Source organism: Gopherus evgoodei, chromosome 11, assembly GCF_007399415.2.
Source record: "Gopherus evgoodei ecotype Sinaloan lineage chromosome 11, rGopEvg1_v1.p, whole genome shotgun sequence".
In the NCBI taxonomy this organism is placed as follows: Eukaryota; Metazoa; Chordata; order Testudines; family Testudinidae; genus Gopherus; species Gopherus evgoodei.
In genome coordinates, this window is record NC_044332.1 from 6,422,211 (window position 1) to 6,436,943 (window position 14,733).

Consider the following 14,733-nt stretch of genomic DNA (forward strand, 5'->3'; position numbering starts at 1 on the left):
AGTCTGCCCTTAGAAAGGGCTCACACTGCCTCAAGAGCAGGGTAGAAACCAAACAAAGACCAACTGCTTCCCCCTTGCTGCATGGGGGAAGTAAACTGCACCAGCCTTGTCCCTATCACAGCTCACTTCCCCTTGCACGTCAGTTCAGCTTTGCAGGCCAATGCGTTCAAGGTGGGGAGGGGAGAACCAAGAATCCACCCATTCCCCACCCCTTCTCGCCCACTCCCAACCCAGCAGCACAAGAAGAGGAAGGGTAGCAACTTCCTAGTGGCTATTCTGTGCACTGTGTCGTAACCTGTGATGCACGAAGCCTGTGTAGGGAAATAAGGGATACCACATGTCCCTTACTGCGCTGTGTAGTCATGCAGGTCCACTCATGATTAAGCCCTTCCAGACATTATGGCAAACGGGCTTCTTGCATTACAGCCTTCTAAGTTCCTGACTTTCAAGCAACCACACCTCTGAATATCTTTCCTTTCAAATGTTTTGTTATATTGTAACGTCAGCGTTCGAATAATATTGTTTGAAAGTGGTAGATATTTATTTACAGATTTACTACCATGTTAACAAAGTTTTTTTCCTTGGGAACTTCCTTAAATTTTCATGGAAAGTTTTTTTTCTCAGTGTGTGAAAGCTTGATAAGGATTGAGCCACCAGTTTGCAAATGTGAGAAAGTTGGGACTGAGATCCCTGTGGGGATGACAAGCTATTAGTAAACTTGGAACTGCGGAACATTTGCTTGCGCTGATTAGAATTCATACAAAGATTGCAGAACAATTTCACTAATAGTTTATGTGTGGAAAGATTCAGTCACATAAAACTGAAATTTCCAAATACCATATCTGGCTACAGTGTATGTATATAGTATGTACTGACCCCTTAAGACAACGTATGTACTCTATTGCGTCAAATAATATCCATCTGTTAGTAATAACCCTTTCAAAAGGCAATCATTTTTACTACTAACGTAGTAAAGTGATTTCCTTAAATATTTTCTCAGGAGCTATTTTCTGCCTTGTGTGTGTAAAGTTTGACATTGTACATAACTTTGTATTTCTAGTGGATGTTTAAAACTGACTTTCTAAAATCATTTTTTATTTGTTTTTTCACTAGAGCCTCGTTTTAAAAATAAAGACGTGCAAAGCGGATGATGAGAGCTAAAAGATCTGAACATGAAAGGCAGGAAAAACTTCGTCCAGCTGTTTCATATCACTCTGATTCACTGCACATGTCTCATCTGGCCCGACTGGTTTTGAGGGGAAGGGGGTGTGTGGATATGACTCCAGTGTGTGTGTTTGTGTCCAAGGGGAATAATTACAATGTGGCTTCAATATTCCCATTAAATTCAAATATCCAGCTATACAGTTTTTTCAGAATGAGCAATAGATAGGGATTTATTTGTGAAATCTGGACGCCAAAGAGACACCCAAAATGGCACTGAAGCTGCAGAGGGAAGGGAATAGAATCATAATGGCACCAACGTCAGCTGTGGACAGGAGATGTAGCAATGGACTGTTCAGAGCCAGCAAACGGAGATATGTCGGAATGTTCCCAACCTGCTGCCCCCTGGGCTGAGATGACTGGAAACATCACAAGCTTCAACTCATGGAGGAGATGTATTTACCTGTGCTAGGGACCCATGGCATTGCTCTAAAGTGGCAACTCACTGTTCCCCCACCACTGGATAACTTTCAGCTGATGCACAGAGAGTTCTATGCTAGTTCCCGCAGTGCAGGGGCATGGTGGGGGCTGGAGGTGCCCGGGCAGAATACTCTACTTCAGAGCTCCTGGCTAGCAAAACGCAAAACCTATCTACAGAGCTATAATTATACAAATAAGGGGATGAAGTCTCTCCTTTCTCTTGCAGGCATTTTTTGGTGCTTACTAGGCGTATGCAGTTAGCAATCCACGTAATGCATTGCCTCAAAAGAACACAGATCAAGGGGTACAAATCTTCTGTTGAGATCCAGGACTGTATCTGAGTATTACATTAAACAAATGCATGCATTGCTTTTGTGCCGATAATCTCTAATGTGCAAGTGAGGTACGTTTCATTTCATGGACGGAAGGCAGATTTAGGCCCATGTCCGTATGACATTCTCCATAGGGCGAAGGGGCTGAGGTCTGTAAGACATTAGTGAGTGTGTGTTACAGGTCCCTTTCTGGGCCCTGTCCACGGAGGATATGAGCCGCAGCTGCAGTCTGAATGCTTGAACTCAAGTATCAGAGGGGTAGCCATGTTAGTCTGGATCTGTAAAAGCAGCAAAGAATCCTGTGGCACCTTATTGACTAACAGACGTATTGGAGCATGAGCTTTCGTGGGTGAATACCCACTTCATCAGATGCATGACAAAGTTGCATCTGACAAAATGGGTATTCACCCATGAAAGCTCATGCTCCAATACGTCTATTAGTTTATAAGGTGCCACAGGACTCCTTGTTGCTTTTTAGCTCAAGTTGTAGCCGCTCGCGCTTTTTAGCTCTGGAGGGCCATGGTTCAATACCTGATATGCCAGCCAAGATGGTAGCCATCCCAAAAGCATGGAGTCATGGTGGCTCATTAGATTCCCTCTCTCATTGTGCAGCTTCCTCTGGGCTCTGTTCAGCCTTGGGAGGCCATGGGCAGCGGCTGAGGGAGACAGGAAGCATGGATCTACATGCAGTGCTCCCAAAGCAAAGAGGGATAAGTAATAGGGAATAGAGGTGATCTACTTAGTACAAGCATTAAACACACCCGCTGTGGGTTACGGAGCCAGTAGAGGTGGCAGGCTGGAGTAGACAATGGCAGAGTGGCATGTCTGTCAGTTGTGATCCCAGTGTTAGCAGGAGGGATCTATAGGCTGATCAGAGTTAGCACCTTCAGCCCTCCCAAAATGAGTGCATGAGGCAAGGAAAAGTCCAACATAAGTTAATCCACCAGCATTAACTTGCTCTATGCAGACAGCCAATCCCATCGGGGTGAGGGACCAAATTCCTGCACGTTTTGGGTGGGGAGCCACTGGCAGCAGGCCAGGCAGGCACCCAGGGCAGTCCAAAGCAGCCCAGAGGCCTTTGGGAGGCATGCAGCTAGATGGGATGGCCAGTTTTTAGCCATGGGTCCATGTGTCTTCAACCTAAGCCGAAGGGCCCTACTGATCAGCAGCTCATCACACGATGGAATTCTTCAGTAGGGCTTGCAGCATTCAGAAACCACTGAACTATCAAAGTAGGTTTCCCCCTCCACCCCACTACATTTTTTCCAGGGGATGGAAGTACATGTGATATTAGAGAAAGAAAGAGAGAGAGAGAAGCTGAGAATTTCAAAGTTTCCTGTGGGATTTAGGGGCTCATTTCCCGTTCAGTTTAATGTTCAGTGGGTGTTCAAATCACTAGGGGGACATTGAAGATCTTAGCTGTAACGTACTGTAGCAATGTTACTTTCTAAGTCATGCTTCAGTGACTTTAAAAACATTTCATTTGGTGTCAAGATGGCATTATCCTGCCTGCAATTTGGCAATAGCAGTAGCACTGAGATACCAGAGGATCAGAACCTGAGCAGAACAGTGAGAGGTCTGTTTGCCAATCCATTTTGTACCTATATTTTATTCACACTTAACTAATATAAGAAAGTAAGAGTTGCCTTCTGGGTCAGATCAATGGTCCATCTAGCCCAGTCTCCTGTCTCTGACAGTGGCTGAGACCAGAGCTTCAGGGGAGTGCACAGAACAGGTACCTTGGAGTGATCTACCACGTCTTCCCTTCCTGGTTTCTGGCAGCCAGAAATTTAGGGTTGCCCTGAGCATAGGGTTGCTTGGCTGACCATGATGGCTAATAGCCATTGATGGACCTATCCTACGTGAATTTATGTAGTTCTTTTTTGAACCCATTTATGCTTTTGGCCATAACAACATCTCATGGCATTCAGTTCCACGGGTTAATTGTGCGCGGCGTGCAAAAGTACTTCCACATCTGCTGCATATTAATTTCATCAGGTGACCCTTAGTTTCTGAATGGTGTGAAAGGGGTAAATAACACTCCTCTATTCACTATTTCTACTTGATTAATGATTTTACAGACCTCTATCATACCCCTCCTTTAGTGGTCTCTTCCCTGAGCTAAACAGTCCTAGTATCTCCTTGTCTGAAAGCCATTCCATACCCTGAATCATAATTGAGGCCTTGTCAGAGTATTTTCTGAGATACACTCAGAGGCTGTTTCTCTTTCTGAGAATATAACTCCACTTAGTGTGTGCAGAAACAACTCAAGCATTTGTATTTTTAAATGAATTAAGGGTCAGGGAGACAGGGGTGGAGGATCTTACTCCTCTCCATTGGGTACCCACTTCAAGGGTAGCTGTGTGGAATAAGAGCAGCCTCCGTGGGGCTGCTACTCCTCCTCTCGTGCATCTGGAGGGGGAATGAGCAGCAAAGGGTGGGGAGTGGGTTTATCCTTGGCCCCACCTCCCAAATACACTGAGCCTTGGCACCTGAGGAAGTGGGCGAGGCCAGGTTGGCATAGATTGCTTCTTCTCTGAAGGAGAACCAGGGCCCAGAGAATGACTCTGTCCTCTGGGCAGAGCAACTACACACTGGGCCTAGCTCAAGGCTTGTGGCAAAGCCATGACTGAAGCACAAGCAAAACAAAAATCCCCTTTCTAGACTTGCCAGATAGGAACGAAAAGGGGTAAATCAGCCCAACTGACTTAAGTGTCTTAGAAAACCAGGCAATTCCATCTCTTCTTAGCTATTCTAACTTACTAACAGGAAAGTGAGAGTAAATCTGGCTGCTGCTGATCTACTTCTGAAGAAATTTTTTTTTGATACATGAGTTATCAATGTCCAATCGTCCCAGGGTACCAACTGAAAAAGGCTAATGTAGCGAGGACATTCATGCTTATCTCTTCAGCTCTCAGCTTTGGCTGAACTTCATATGATTCTTTCTGGTGTGAGTCACAACGGTCTCCCGGTTGCCAAGAGACATGTTTCGTAATCTCCTTTTTGCTGCCATCTGCTGGAGTCCTTGATTAACATTTCTTCAGCATATGCAGCAGAATGTACAGTGTTCTCTCAAGTATTGGGGAAAGTCAACGTGAGTTTCATACTCACGATATTTATTGCTAGTATAATAGTTGTCATATTCAAAGCAATTTACAAGTATTAGTGAATCCTCACAATACCCTTGCATTAGGTAAACTCAATGAGCTCCAGACTGCAAATGGGTAAACTGGTCAGGGGAAATTGAGGCACAGAATAATTAAATGCCCATGGTCAAAGAGCAAGTTGGCGGTTGAACTGGGATTAAAATTCAGTGTTAAAGAACCCAACTCCTCCTCTAAATGCAGTTGTTTAAAAAGGTGATGTTAAATGTCATGTACGTATTCAAGTTCTGTGTTAATTCTCCTCAGCCCTTATGGCATCTGGCACTTCTACATCATCAGAGAAAAATGAAAAGTCACTGGCCCATAAAAAGCATTTCTAACATGGGTGGAATTTGACTTCACCTAAACATGACCAATTTTTTCTGCAGATGGTTTGCAGCAGCACCAAGGAATGCAACTGCATTGCTGAGTCAGGGTCTCACATTGGCAGCTCCTTTTACCCATCCAACCCCTACCAAAGAGAAATCCTGTTAAATCAACGGGACTGCTTATGGGAGTACGGGGAACTGAATTTGGCCCATTTTTCAAGAAGTAAAATTGGCTGCTAAGAAATTTGGGACTAAGGAATCTCAACTGTGAAAGGAAGCAAAGAAACAAAACCCTTTTGGAGTCTCAAAATTGTTTCCTCCTTCTCTTAGCATGTCCAGAGAGAAAAGACTAACCACAACATTAAAGCAGGGCTTTGCATTCTCAGACTGCTATGGAATCCCCAGACAGGGGCCCTTTCTTTACAATTCAGAAATGTCTACTTGTCTCAGCGCCCCATCGGTATAATGGGAACAATAGCACTGCCTTGCCTCCCAGTGGCGTTATGAGGATCAATGCAATAAATATTGTGAGGTGCTCAGATACTCTGGTAATGGAGGGAGGCCACAAAGACAGAACTTCCTTCTGCCTCTTTAAAAATCTGATCCTAACGAACCAAAAAAAACCAAATTTGCCCTCACTCAGTTTCTGACCATTTCAAAACAGAGGGAGCGACTCTTGCGTTTGCACTACCCACAACCGCTGCTTTCGGAAATCTGAGACACAGCACAGAACAACTAATGATCTGTTTCTGGTAGAGCTGACTACAATGCAGAACTCAGCCATGCCGAGTGGCTGTCAGAAAGCCAGGGAACCACGGCCCCAGCGGCCATATTGTTTGTTTACTCTGTATTTTAAGTCAGATGAGTTTTAAGTGTCCATCCCCACATTGGCCAGCTAAATACTTACCTCAGAAGTCTCCTAGTCAGTTACTGATTTCCTGGAACTTTGTCCTCTGAGACCTGAATCATCTACAGCTGCTGTTCAATAAATTCCAGTTCTGAAGTTATCTGGAAGACTGCAGAGGACCATACCCCAGAGTCAAAATCATGGCCCCCAACGTTAATCAATGTTAAATGTTTGACAGCTGGAGGTCTAAGCAATTCTGCAGAAAGCTGTTTGTTCTACAAGTCTCCCTGACTGAATCTTTAGCCTGACATACCTGCAGGAGACTCAGATGTTTCTTGTTATATAGCATACTCCCTGAAATCAAGTGGTGACGGCATCTGCTATACTGAATGCTGCCAGATGCCTGAAAACAGAAACAAATGATACAGAATAACCTTTGCTAATAAGAGATTCTTGCTGAAGGCTCTAATTTTGTGCCTTTCTCATCTGTTCTCTTCATATCGTACAGGGTAACATTTTCAAAAATTCCTAAGAGACTTAGGAGACTAAATCTAATTTTCAGAAATGACTTAGACACTTAGATGCGTAAGTCCCACTGGTTTTCAGTGAGACATAGGCTTGTGAGGGCCAGGTCTTCAAAAGTATTCAGGTGCTGAACTTCTTGGAAATTAGGAGCCTGAACCCCTTTGAAGATCTGGGACTCACGAGATTATGTCGCCTTTGAAAATGGCACTTAGATTCTTAAATCACTTACGCACTTTTGAAAATCTTACCCATTGGTCATATTGTGGCAAGCAACACCATCACCAAACAAGGTCAGGCTTCTTCTGTAGAGCACTGAGAGTTCCTATGCATCCTCAGCTGACATGGCACACCACTGAGTTCAGTGGAGCTGCAGCAATTCACATCAGTTGAAGACTGGCCCAAACAGTGTTTAATAGCAGAGCTGCTTACTGATATTGAAAACTGATGACACTTGAAAAGTGAAGGTTTTATTAGGATGATGTCCTCTCCCAAAGACGGCAAGTTAGACTTGGACTAAGCAAAAAACAAAAGGTTTAGAACATCTGAAAACCTTGCCATTGCAACCCAATTTTTCTTAGCTCTCCTGTTTTGCTGAAGGCTGGGTTTCACGTTTTGGGATATGTTCTTCTCACATTGTACCTGGGTAGCTCTCACTTGTGCTAACTCTGATGGTAGTTGCATATGTGCATTTGAACGAAAAAAATGCCCTTTGCCTCCAAATCCACTTCAGATGTATAGAAATATGAAGGGGAGTGATTCATTCCTGATCTACCTAACCACTAACTAAAGTCAGTAGTGATCTCTCATGAGAAATGTAGTAGCTGGATCTATGCGCTCTGTGAGCCCCACTTGGTAAACTTCCCCAGCCTTATTATGCAATCCATCAGCTGTTTCATGCATCCCTAGAGGAAAACGGAATGAGCACACAAGTTAGGAACAGCCGCTGTAGCAGCTCATCTCAATTATGTCACATTGTGTGTTGACTTATTTTATTCCTTAACTTTGCCTATTCTCCTTGTGCCTGATCTGCCCCCTGCTGGGAGTTTTTCTGCTGACTTCATTGGCAGTTGGGTCAGGTCTCTGAGGCACGGGGTAAGGCTCCACAGTAAAGTTCTTGGAGACTCTCCATTCAACAGAGCCCATACAATGCAAACATTTTAGTTCTACAGCGTCTCTTCTTACTCCCCTAACTGAAGACCACATACCACACCCTTCTGTCTCAAAGGCGGTTCCTCTGGAGCAGATTTCCCAGCCCTCTTGTGCCGACATCAGGGAAAATGCAAGTATGTCAAGGAAGGGAGAGGAAAGGAGAGAGAAGGGTTGGTGGTTAATTCATACTGAACTGCAAGGGATTTTTCTCTCTAAAATCCTCTTGTTGGCTTAAAATCTGGTTATTTTCTACTTCTTATATCTGGGACTGAACCAGAGCAGTTAGTAAGAGGAAAGGGAGTATTTGCTGAAGAAACAAGGAAACTCCCTCAGGAATCAATGACTCTTTATACGTAGGAACCTACTCTACCAGGTCCCCTCCACACACGCTGCTCGGTTTCTTAATATAGAACACGGATCGTTAAAATGCGGAAAAAGTGATGGACGTGTGGAACACCAGTGCTTGACATCTGATTCACAGGAGAAAACTGGCACAAAAGACCATCGAGAGACAAACTACATTTAATGCACTTAACTGAGAGGCAGAGAGAAAAATTGTAAGCCAGGTTTACAATTCATACTGAATGTGACCAGGATCAGATGGATAGAATGAAATCCCAGCCTGACAAACAAGAGGAAAATGGTAACCTCAGGCAAATATCTTCACCGAAGGTGCTGATGATACCTCCCTCACCCCCCCTTAGGTATTTCACACGTGTCAAGATCATAAACCTGAATTATAAGAGCAAAATCATTAGTGCAAAGTAAGAAGTAAGTGAAGGATGTTTTTAATCTGTCACGTGGGAATACATATCTACTCCCAGGGACCAGTTCTGATGATACTGAAATCAGGGAAAGAATAGTCTTTGAGATCAGTGGTAGCAGGATCAGAGCCCTAGTTTTCAGCCTGAAAATCTCATCCCACAAAAGCCATGGATCTACAAGGCTTAATCCGGGGGGAGAACATGATTGGATGGCAGTTCTGCTTCATGGATGTAGGGAGTCATATGCGTTGTCCATCACAGCGCAATCCGCTGTCAGTCACCCCTCCTTTGTTCTCCTCAAGGGGCGCTTCGTGAATGTCTCCATTGTATTCTGAAGAAATGGTGGGAAAGGGAGTGAAATTATCTCAACCATGGGGACTGGTGGCAGTGCCATTCAGCCAGGAGGCTGGCTGAGGAGGGATAGTCCAAGTAGTTAGTGGGCTTGCCTGGGACTCAGAAGACCCAGGTTCAATTCCTTGCTCTGCTACTGGCTTCCTGGGTGACCTTGAGCAAGTCATTTATCCTCTGTGTTCCTTAGCTCCCCACCTGCAAAGTGGGCACAAGTGTATGGCCCTACATCATAAGCATGGTGTTGAGCTAAACGGGTTTTAAAATGTGAGGTGCTCTGATGACAGGCTTTCTCTGAAATGCCTGCTGCAGTGCAGTAGCAAATAGTGGGATTAAACTATCAGATGGGGGGGGGCAAAGACATGGGATTAAAACTGACAGACCCCAGAGATCCTGCTTTAGCTACCACAGGGGAAGAGCCACAAATAAGTGGAGAGCTTCCCCTCTCAGAAGTGTCGCACTGGAATGAAGCTGACTTTAGCCAGCCGGAGTTGGGGCAGGAGCAATCTTGGCCCAGATGTCTGGTCAGGAAGCAGCTGGGGCCAGGAACATTTTTCTCACCAAGGGCTCTGGTTAGGAGGGGCGTGTTGCTAGAGCAAATGTGCAGGAGCTGAGTCAGAGCAAAAATCCCCCAAGAGCAGACGCCCAGCTACATTTTTTGTGGCCCCAGCCGGTAATAAAAGTCTCAGGGTTTCCCTGGGAGGGCATCTCTGTCTCTCTCATTGACAATTGTATACACAAAGACCAGGCCGTTCCCTCTCGCCGCAGTACAGGCATAGTCTTCCAGGGCATTGCATATAAAGGACCAGATTGTGCCACCTCTCCTTTGTGTGTAGCCCCACTGGGTTCCACAGGAGCACTGCAGGGGGAAGGTGCCACTCAGCGTGCACATGAGTAGCAGAATCGGCCTTGCTGAGATCACTTGGTCCCCTCCTACCTCTCTCATGCATCAGTCCCTCTAGGGAGACAACTCTGTGTGGACAGAAGTGGCAGGGTGGGGACTCAGCCAGCAGGGCAATTAGATAGAGCAGGTGATTAGCATCTCCATAACACACCTTGCCCCCGGGGAGCCTGGCTATTGCACACACCCCTGCCCACAGCCAGGGTCCAGCTTGCAGAGTGAATCGCTGGCTATGCACAGCACCTGGGACAGATCATGGAAAACCCCACTTCTCCACTGCCCCGTAAGGAAATGACACTGGCCACCACTTCCCATTCTCACCACTACTCACTCCCACCCACCCCACCTGCACCAAATACACGGCACGGGAAACTGACGGAGCTGCCACCTCTCACCTTCCGGGAAATTACTAGGGACCCAGAGGCTTTTCCAAGAAGTCACCTAATGCAATGAAATGTCCAGCAGCTGAGTGAGGGCTGTGGGTGGCAGGGGGCAGATCTGGGCGTGACAGTGGATGGGTGGTTGGGGGCAGGCCAGTAGCCAGGCAGGGTGGATCTGGGAGAGACTGTGGCTGGGCAGGACTAGCAGAGCCCTAGCGCCCACCCTAGCACCCACTCTGCAGTGAGCAGAGCTCAGAGTTGTTGGTTTCCTTTTCATTCTGGAGGGGGCCAAAAAAAGATGTGGAAGGAAAGGAGTAAAGGGCTATTTCCTGTGCAGACATAGGGTGTGTCCTGCCACTGGGCAGTGTGCCCCACCGTGGGGACTGGTTCAGAGGTAATTGCAATAAAACACCTCAGGCAAAAGCACTCCTGCTGCAGACATGCCCAATGGCTGGACCGACGTGGGCTGGCCCACCTGATCTCCCCACTCCCTGCAGCCTCTCCACACAGAGCTGAGCCAGATCCACCGGGAACGTGCCAGTGTCAGCCTGGCTCTCCCACCATCCCCCTCACTCCAACAGCACCAGTCATTCCGAGTAGGACAAGCCAGGACGTTTGCAGCCCGGGGAGGACAGCACAACCGACAGCCGCCCACCCCCTCGCTCAGCCAAAGGCTGTGGCACAGACCCTACTAGCATCCTGCCACTGCCCTCCCCGGGGCCTCGCCCTTGGGCACGCTGTCCCTCCCTGGAGCCATCCCCCTCGGACGCCGGCCCTCCCGGAGCCACCCCCTCGGGTGCCAGCCCTGCCACCGCCCTTCCCCAGGGCCCCACCTTGGGAACACTGTCCCTCCTCGGGGCCTCCCCTTGCACACCAGCCCCACCACCGCCCTTCCCTAGGGCCCCCCTTCGGGCACACTGTCCCTCCCCGGAGCCACCCCCTTGGGCACCAGCCCCACCACTGCCCTTCCTCAAGGCCCCCCCTCTGGCACATTGTCCCTCCTCTGGGCCCCCCCTTGCGTGCCAGCCCCACCACTGCCCTTCCCCAGGGTCGCACCTTGGGAACACTGTCCCTCCCCAGAGCCACCCCCTTGGGCGCCAGCCCCACCACCGCCCTTCCTCAAGGCCCCCCCTCGGGCACATTGTCCCTCCTTGGAGCCCCCACTTGTGTGCCAGCCCCACCACCGCCATTCCCCAGGGTTCCCCTTTGGGCACACTGTTCCTCCCAAGAGCCACCCTCCCCCCAGGTGCCAGCTCCACCACTTTCCTTTCCTAGGCCACCCCCTCAAGCACGCTGTCCTTCCCTGGGACCGCCTCTTGGGCATCAGCCCTGGTACTGCCCTTCTCTGGGGCCCCCCTCGGACATGCTGTCTCTTCCCTGGGGCCCCCTGGGGCACCCTGTTCATCCCTGGCCTCCTCGGGCACAGGCCCTGGCACCACCCTTCCCTGGGGCTCCCCTGGGGTGCTGGCTCTGCCACCATCCTTTTTTGAGATTCCCCCTTGGGCACCGGCTCCACTACCCCTTTCCAGGCCCCTCCTCCCCGCCGGGCACTGGCCCTGCCACTGCGTCGACTCCTCCCTGAGGCTCCCCCTCAAACCCTAGACCTGCCCTGGTCCCTTCCTGAGGCTCCTCCTTGGGTACCAGCCCTGCCACCGCCCCTTCCCAGCCCCCACCCACCCCTCGGGCACGGGACCTGCCACCATCCCAGCCCCTCCCTGAGGTTCCCCCTCAGGCACTGGCCCTGCCACCGGCCCCTTCCACTGCCCTTCTCATGCTGCTCCTTAGACAGGGCTGCAGCAACATTTACAACAGTAAGAACAGCAAAGCCAGGACCTCGGTGGTCAGCAATGTCAATAAAATGCTATTAATTGCTTTGGACCATATTCAGTTCCCCTCTCCTTCCACAAAATTAAAATTGCTCCTGTTCTGCTCTCAGCTTTCGCTGCGCTGCTGGCTTCCAGCTCCAGGATTGCTCAGGTAGCTGTGTCTGGCTACAGGAAGAGGCAGCAGAGCTAGGAAGAGAGTCCTGAATGGTTCTGGCATGGGACCCAACTCAGCCTGGATGTTACCCTGCAATAGGGTGACCAGACAGCAAGGGTGAAAAATCAGGACAGGGAGTGGGGGGTAATAGGCGCCTGTATAAGACAAAGCCCCAAATATCGAGATTGTTCCTATAAATCTCGGACATCTGGTCACCTTATCCTGCAGGATTCAGAACGATTACACCCTGGATGAATCTAGCTCCTTGATCTCATAACTAGGAGATAACGCTCTGGCTAAAACCACCTGAAATCTGCAAAATCAGCACATGCAAACTCAGAGCACAGGAGACAATCTCTCAGTACAGCTGTGATATATAGAGCATTAATAAACCCTTGGCTGTCGGAGCTCCTGTAGAGGAAGAAACACTTACCCCAAATAAATGTGAAGAATTACTTATTCCCAGGCCTTTTACACCAAATTATTCGCAGATTGGACTCATCTCTTCTCCTTGGCGTTCAATCTCCCTTTCCTGGAGTTTGTTTATTCTCCACAGTGAGCGCGGGGCTGTGAATGGTAAAAATCCTCTTGCAGTTTTTCCAGTGAGGCCGGAGCAGCAGAAAACGGAGCTGCCTTTGGTAGAGGATGCAGCTCCAAACTGGATGTTCTCCAGTGTTACAGTCAAGGCCGCCTCATTGAGTGACCCAAACTGTAAATGAAAACCAGACTTGCATTACGTTGTTTCTTCTGGCCCTTCTGCGGGGGTGATGTCACAGAGCCAGCGTTGCCTCTGTCCCACAGCTCTTCAAAATAAAGTTTGTCTCCTCTCCGATCACCTTTCTGAGTCACTGTGCGTGGGGAGGCTCTTGAGACTGGGATCGCTGTTTCATGCTCTGTTTCTCTGCTAGCCAGGGTTTGACTTGACCCCTTTTTTCATGGGTATCTGCAAGAAGAAAACAGGAAATGCAGTCTGCTTTTCCAACATTTAGAAATAAAAATCTGCTTGTTTGGATTACAGGGCTCACACAGTCTATTGTAATAATTCCTCCTTAACTGGGGAAGGGGTTTTTCATTTTACTAGCAAGTAAAATCATCCCTGGGTTGTAGACTGAGCAATAAATAGGAGCAAGCCCTGCGTTCCATACCGAATCTCTTGTTATTAAAGAAACAGTGGCAAGAGGCAGAACTGAGGTTGTAAAAAGAACCCTCTTTGTGGCATGTTCCAATATGCTTCTACGTTGCAACAGGACAGCGTTAGCGGGATTTTTCGCACACTTTCCTAGGCTTTTCCTCTGTCTAATCTGTCGTCAAGCAATGTGTGAGTGTTGTCTTTGTGTGATATTGCAAATGTTTGAAAAATAAGGTCACTGTAAACGATAAGGATTTTGATTAGCGAGACAAGATGGATAAAGTAATATCTTTTATTGGACCAATTTCTGTTGGTGAAAAAGTCAAGCCCTGAAGAAGAGCCCTTGTAAGCTTGAAAGCTTGTCTCTTTCACTCACAGAAGCCGGTCCACTAAATGATATTACTCCCAACCCTTGTCTATCTCATATCCTGGCGCCAATATGGCTATGACAACACCTGGTGGGATTTTCAAACGTGCCTAACTTTTTGCCAGTAGAGATTTCAAGGTGAAAGTCCCCTTTAAAATCCCATTCGACACCCCTCTGCATCATAAGATTACTAAATACCTTTAAAAATCTAGTCCCGGTGCCTAAGTCACTTTTGAAACTGGAACATGGGCTCCTAAATTGTTTAGATAGTTTAGAAAATTTAACCTACTTCTTCAAACCGGCAAGAAATGTCAAACAGGTATTTAATGGTCTATGTAACCTTCTACCTTCTGAATGATGGGAGTCATTGATTGAAATTAGAATAGTTTGGTTCTGATTTTTTTATAAAAGAAATTAGGATAAGAAAACCTCTTTATTCTTACCTCTATTTTCTTAGTTCAGCCCTATTGAGTCTGGAATCAAGATAGTTTAGCAGTAAAATGTTTCTCAAAGGATTTAACCACTTTTACAGGGGGATTTACTATGTTTGTTCTTGATTTTCTGGCATTTCAAATATCAGCCACATAAAAAATTGCTGGAATGCTCTAATAAAGGAACACCCTGGAGCATTCATACTGATGTAATGATCAGTTTTCAAAATAGCACTTGGCATTCTTTGTTCACTATCAAGTAGGCTACTGCCTTAAATTAGGGAACTTGAACCTTGAACTTATATACAGATGTAGTACAAACATTCATACTATGTGTGTCATACTGAAAACAGACCCCAACTCCAGAGAACCTGACCTCAGAGGAAACTAATCTCTTAGCAGGAATTTGATACATTTAGGAAAGTGTCCTGCAAAATAAGGGGCTGAGATCCTCAGCTAGTATATAT

The 14,733-nt window shown here is 47.3% G+C and overlaps 1 protein-coding gene across 7 annotated transcripts in view; it reads right to left on the reverse strand.

Annotated features, from left to right (window-relative positions):
- The window catches only part of COL6A3 (collagen type VI alpha 3 chain), a 114,725-nt gene extending 101,389 nt beyond the window's left edge, over positions 1 to 13,336 (reverse strand). For 3 of the 7 annotated variants that reach the window (XM_030580389.1, XM_030580388.1, XM_030580385.1), the window contains exon 1: positions 12,773 to 13,335. The gene's annotated coding sequence lies outside the window, so the exon portion shown is untranslated. Of the gene's footprint in view, positions 1 to 12,772 lie in introns of all 7 variants that reach the window. The other 4 variants (XM_030580387.1, XM_030580390.1, XM_030580391.1 and 1 more) reach the window with 4 other exon arrangements.
- Positions 13,337 to 14,733: the final 1,397 nt, after the last annotated feature.